Source organism: Bidens hawaiensis, unplaced genomic scaffold (assembly GCF_021521415.1).
Source record: "Bidens hawaiensis isolate Kalapana, Puna unplaced genomic scaffold, B.hawaiensis_p1.1 tig00016287_1, whole genome shotgun sequence".
In the NCBI taxonomy this organism is placed as follows: Eukaryota; Viridiplantae; Streptophyta; class Magnoliopsida; order Asterales; family Asteraceae; genus Bidens; species Bidens hawaiensis.
In genome coordinates this window covers 513,009-519,426 of record NW_027492493.1, presented here as the reverse complement: position 1 = coordinate 519,426, position 6,418 = coordinate 513,009, and the positions used below count along the sequence as shown (strand labels likewise).

At 34.7% G+C, this 6,418-nt stretch overlaps 1 long non-coding RNA gene across 1 annotated transcript; it reads left to right on the top strand.

Moving 5' to 3' along the window:
- Positions 1-2,642: 2,642 nt before the first annotated feature.
- On the top strand, positions 2,643-4,019 carry LOC143551272 (uncharacterized). The gene is made up of 4 exons (XR_013138471.1): positions 2,643-2,676; positions 2,803-2,915; positions 3,017-3,101; positions 3,727-4,019. It is a non-coding gene; the product is annotated as an uncharacterized LOC143551272 (long non-coding RNA).
- The last annotated feature ends 2,399 nt before the right edge of the window (positions 4,020-6,418 follow it).

Sequence of the window (6,418 nt, the reverse complement as noted above, 5' to 3'; positions counted from 1 at the left end):
TGTACCATTCACCATATAAAGATGACAATAGCTTCTTGTTAAGATCAAAGTCTGTTATTGCCAGGTCAGTGGTTCTAATTCATTGACAATAGCAACAAACCTCTGCAAAACAGACTTCAACCTTTCTCCTTCTTTTAACTTGAATCTGTCTAATTGTTGCTTTAATCTGTCCTTTTTTATGTCTTTAAGCTCAGTGTTTCCCTCAAACATTTCTACAATGGCATCAAACATGGCCTTTGAAATAGTGTGATGAGCCACACTAGTCAGTATTTCCCAAGACAAACCTAATTTCAACATGGACAATGTTCTGTCATCTTTCTTCTTCATTTGTCTTTCAACAGTTTGGTTATTGTTTGTTCCATATGGGACATATGGTCCTTTTTTGATTGAATTCCACATTTCCACATCATTATAACACACAGCAGCCTCAAACATAATCTTCCATTTAATATAGTTTTCATGTCCTAACAATCTTAGAATTTTGTTAGTAGACACTTCTTGTTCATTCATAGCTCCAGACATATTTTTGATATTTTAGAAGTATTTTTTTTAAATGAAAAATTACTTAAACTTTAAGAAACTTTTGAAAATTTTGAAAAAAACAATCAGATCTGTGAAATAAATCCTCAGATCTGATGAATCTGGATGGATAATAACAAGATCTGGACATACAAGGAAAGAAATCAACGTAAATCTGAGTAAAAAGCACTTTTAAACCTCAATGAAGCAGTAGATCTGAGAAGAATGAAAAAGAGGACAACTGACGTCACAAATCAATTGAACAGTTGTCAGCTGAAGTCATTTTTCATCTTCAAACTCAACAGTTTTCAGCAATAAATCAGCAATAATTTTTTTTTTCACAAATGCAGCAACGCAAGCTCTGATACCACTTGTCGGTCCCGATTATCTCACTTAATCACTGTCGTAACCCAAACAAACGTGTCTACAAGAAGGTTACAAAATATTGCTTTTGTGAACAACAAATAAGTATTAATGACAGAAACACTAATACTCAAGTAATTGCTAAACGGACAAAAATGTAACACACACAAAGAGGCTCAAAAGATTTCCATTTAGTATTATGAAGAATACAAATGAGAAATCAGTTAGGGTTTCTAGGTAGAATGTTTGTATTTTTGTCAATCCAATTAGGGTTCTTCAATAATATCTTATCATTAAATCGACGGCCAATTCAGTACCTGTACTAATTTGGTATTCATCGCGTACCTGTTCAAGTACCGATAACCGAACTAATTCATGTTGTTTGTTACTCGTACCAATGCAAGTTCAAAATCGTCAAAAGATATGAAAAAACAAAGTGGTACAAAAACGGGTACCGTACTGAAATACCCGTACCAATACCCATACCAATACCCGTACCCGTACCATTCCGAAAAATTTGGTACAAGTATTGGTATATGTTTTTATTGATTTTTGGTACAAGTACAATCGGGTATAGGTATAGGTGCTATCCCAAGCTCATCCCTGTTAAAAAGAGACCTGTGAGATGTTTCTTTTATTACTTATCAATCAAACGCCCTGTAGTGTTTTTAGTGAAATACATATCATCATCCTCATCCATCTCTTGAACTTCATTCAAAGCATGGTATTCGGTAACAGGTTCATCGTGCACATCCACTTATTCAACATTAGACCATGATAAGTGCTCATAAGCATGTTCGTCATCCTCCTCGATATAATTTTTGGGGGATATGTGGTATATGATCCATTGTGTGAAATTCATACAAAAATAAATAAAATTAAACATAGACATAAATAAACTTTTGAATTTGATCATACTCCCGTTAACACTCATTAAATCATACTCACAATCTGATTCTAATCATGCTTGGGAAATGAAAAAGGTTTCATATTTACAACCTGCAAATAAAAAACACATATCAAAAAGTTCATATCATGTCTACAACAAAAATTGAGCCAATAAACCAAAAAAATCATTTAAATTGTAAGTAATTAATAGGTAATAATCAAAAACAATAAACAGTCTACAGAACATCGGTAACTCGCAATGACGGTGGTATGAACCAAACCCAGAACCAGAAGCATTCTCCAGCTGTGTTCTTCAATCTGAAAATAATGGTTTAAAATAAATAAATCGATTTATGGTTGAGTGTTTCATCAAACGAAATAAAATTGTCAAACAAAATAATCGCTCGATTTGCGATTCATTGTTTACTAGAACATATCTTAGATCAAGATGATGTTGGTGAATGACTAACTATCCAGCGATCTGAAGCGGAGATTATGGTATAGAGCAATCGTGTCAGCGGAAGACGGTGGAGCTGTGAGAAGAGATAGGTAGGGTTTGTGAAAAGAAGGAATGGAAGATATAATTTGGAAGGATATAATTTGTTTGATCTGATCCAAACCCATTAGAACACCCATGACCCGTGAATTTTCAGTAAACAAGTTAAATTAATGAGAACTTTTTATTTAGAAATCAAGCAATTTGATTGGCGACGTAAAAGAAAAAAAGAAATAAAATAGGCAGCATTTGAAAACCTAAAGTCCATTTTGAGAGAGGAAAGTATAGGCCGGTGTATTCTTCCTGGATGACTAAATCCCCACTAATCCCTCCTCCTTCCATTAACTCCCCCAGTATTATTCAATACTCCCTCAGCATCTAATCAACCTCCTCCTTCATTTCCTCTCTCTGTATGTTTTAGGCTGGCGTTCTTTCTTTCAATTACATTCACTCAATTTGTATTATTATTATTATTATTAGGGGTTTTTTTTTTATCATAGTACCTTACTGTAATATGTATGTATGTATGTATGTAGTTGATGCAAGTGAGGCATCTTACCCTGAAGCAAAGGAAGAGGAAACTTAAGAGCAGACAACCACCTTCCCCAGTCGTCTCTAAGTTGAGCAAAATCAAAATTAAATCCTATTCGTATGTTATGTTATCTACCTCTACCTTTCTTTTCCTTGTTCAACTTTGTTTTTTTTTTTATTATAATAATAATAATAATAATAATAATAATCTATCTTCAGGTCTTTCAAGGGCCGCTTTAGGACTATGAAAGATGGCCAGATTAGGCGCTGGAAGGAAGGGAAAAGACATAATGCTCATCACAAGGTACGCTGCTTATTTTCTCTCATCTTATTTTCCATACTATGGTATTAACCACTGGGAATACAACTGCTGACATGTTTAGTAAACGAACATGATTAGATGTAACAAGTTCAAACTTCAATAGCATGAATGGCTCGACTTGTTTAACATGATTATTCATAAAATCTATCAAAAGTTACAATCCATATCTAGTTATATATAAAACTACATTTTTTTTTAAAAAAAAACATGACGCGTTGACCTTTTAACCTTATTTAAAATGATTAGTTAAACGTGTATGCCTGTCATAAACAGGTTGATGTTTTTTTAATCGTGTCATTAATGTCTCAACATGTTTATGACCCGAATCTATTTACCCCAAAAACTTACGTTTAACTTTCTCTTGAGTCATTTCCCGTTAAAAGGCCATGTCATATATTTCTGGAATCATTGTTTTTTTTTTTCTGAACAGAATCTTCTTTGTGACAGAAAAGCTTTGTGCAGTGGTCCTGATTGGAATATTTTTTTTCTTATAATGCAATAGACCAGTATTACATTATTGAATGAAATTTACTTACGTATTCTGTCACATTTAAGTGGAAACTGCTGTGTTTTTTTTTATGATTGGTGAATACCTTTGTTGTTGCAGTCCAAGATTGCAAAACGTCGAGGTCGGCTACCTGCCATAGTCCCGGCAGCATATGCTAAAGTGATGAAGAAGCTTAACTTCTGCGGTTAAACCATCAGCAGCTCAAGGCAAGCTATTTTCTAGTTTTCTTTCTTTTTGCGTGACTTTTTACTCATAAAATCTGGAATTATTCAATCTCGCATTTTGAGTTTTAGACAGTAAGTAACCTACAATGTATTTGACCGATGTTCACTGCTTGTTCATGTGTTTCTTGAATTGCCATGGAAGCTAACAAACTCTAGAAGAAACTCCAGAATTTGATAAATAATAAGCATGTTACGTGTAATATGATATGGGAATAGTAAATGTGTTAGAATTATATGAGAACGTGATAGTGACAAGCCACCTATACACTACGTAGCTATAGTGATGAAATAGTGGGCACTATTTTATGTTTAGCGATGCACTTGAAGAAAGTTTTAGAAATAGAAATATTTTATATGTATCCAAATGGATTGTTTTGTATATGTATATTTAGCAAAATTAAACCTAAAATCATGCAATTTATAGGTATACTTTATCGCTGTATATATTAAAACAAAAATAAAAACCTTAAAAGCCCGCTATGGAGGGACCAACATCAGTTAGGGATACCCTATAACGCTAAATCTCTCGCTATGAACAACTATGCTCTCAGCCAAAAGATGATGAAAGCTGGAAAATAAGACATTTTACTGAATCTGTTCAAATTGCCCTATTACAGAATAATTTAAGTTAACTATTGAGTAACCCAAATTTATGAGGACCTGGAACTCCGCTAATGAATCCCAAACAACCTGGATTCCTGTTACTTCTATTATCAAGCTATTAGTAGATGAACTTTTGTTATCGACCTCGGAATATGAACTTCTATTATCTTGTTGACTTTACGCATACATGAACTTCGTTAATTAAAGACTTTGAATAAGAAACTTTGCAGTTTCTTTTTTGGACGGTGAAATTTCTTTTAATTCTTGTTGTCTGTGAGACTTGAACCCAAGATCACCCCCTCTCAAACTTAGGTATTTTAAAGGCTTTGTCTTTGTTAATTGATCACCACCTCATTGGTTAACTTGCTTTAGAGCATTCACATTCTATTTGCTATTTATATCTTTGTTATTTAACTGAAGCTACTATATCTTGTACTTAAATATCATTTTTTATAAACCGAACAAATCTCGTACCGTAAATATATTGTGTCTACATGAGTTGGTAAATATAAGAAATTACTATAAATACCATAAAGTTTATCTTCAATAAGAATAAACCGATGAAAAGTTTGTTTAGTTAGCATAAAATTACTAAAATACCTTTTAAAGAATAGGATGGAATTATTATACATAGACAGAATTACAAATTTTGTCCTTTAAAAAAAGCCAAATTACGGTTCGTGTCATTTTTTTAGTTTCTTTGCAGACGGTGTCCTTTAAACATTTTTTTTCCTACACGTTATGTCCTTTACGCTAACCGGGTTAGAAAAACTCAGTTAAATACTCTCACGTGAGGCGCATGTGAGGGCATTTTTGTCTTTTCGTCTGCACCTGCAAAAAGCTTATCACAAATCCCACCACTTGCAAAACCCTAAAATCCACCACCAACCCCACCTCCGGTTTCCGGCCACCTGAACCACTACCATCTTTTTTCGGGCCAGATCTGAACACACTGTTCAGATCTGAACACCATTCAGATCTTGTTGCCTAGACTTCAAATGATTCTTTCTTACGTGCCGGAAAAAGAAATATGATCCATCCCTAATAATCCCCAATCATAAAAAGTTGATTGAAGAAATATGATCCATCCTTACATGTATTCTTCTGATGTTTTGGTTGGAATAGAGCTACAGCCGACTCCTCGGTTATCAATCGCACACACCTCTATACCTTTCTCATTGGGTTTCACAAGGGCCAAACATGAACCATAATAATAATAATAATAACAGTGGGTCTCTGCCAAACATGTTACATGGGTCTCTGCTTCTTCTTCTTCCGGTGGCTGCTATCAACACCGGCGTTAATAATAATAATAATAATAATAATAATAATAATAATAATGGATGGCAAAAACCAATAAATACAGTGTGTGTGCGAGAGGTTAAGATCTGAATGGTGTTCAAATCTGGCCCGAAAAAAGATGGTAGTGGTTCAGGTGGCCGGAAAAAGGAGGTGGTGATTCAGGTGGCCAGAAATCGGAGGTGATGGTTCAGGTGGCCGGAAACGGAGGTGGTGGTCCAGGTGGCCGAAACAGAGGTGGTGGTTCAGGTGGCCGGAAACCGGAGGTGGGGTTGGTGGTGGATTTTAGGGTTTTGCAAGTGGTGGGAGGGGTGATAAACTTTTTGCAGGTGCAGACGAAAAGACAAAAATGCCCTCACATGCGCCTCACGTAAGGGTATTTAACTGGTTTTTCTAACCCAGTTAGCGTAAAGGACATAACGTGTAGGAAAAAAAATGTTAAAAGGACACCGCCTGCAAAGAAACTAAAAAAAGGACACGAACCGTAATTTGGCTTTTTTTAAAGAACAAAATTTGTAATTCTGTCTTATATATAACATTTAAAAAGTTTGTTGCCGATTGGGTCACTTGGTGGCACCAGATTAGTTCTTGGCATTATGTTTTTTTTTTATTTTTTTCATTTCGGTACCGTAACGAACATAACGTAAACCAACCGAATACGCGTA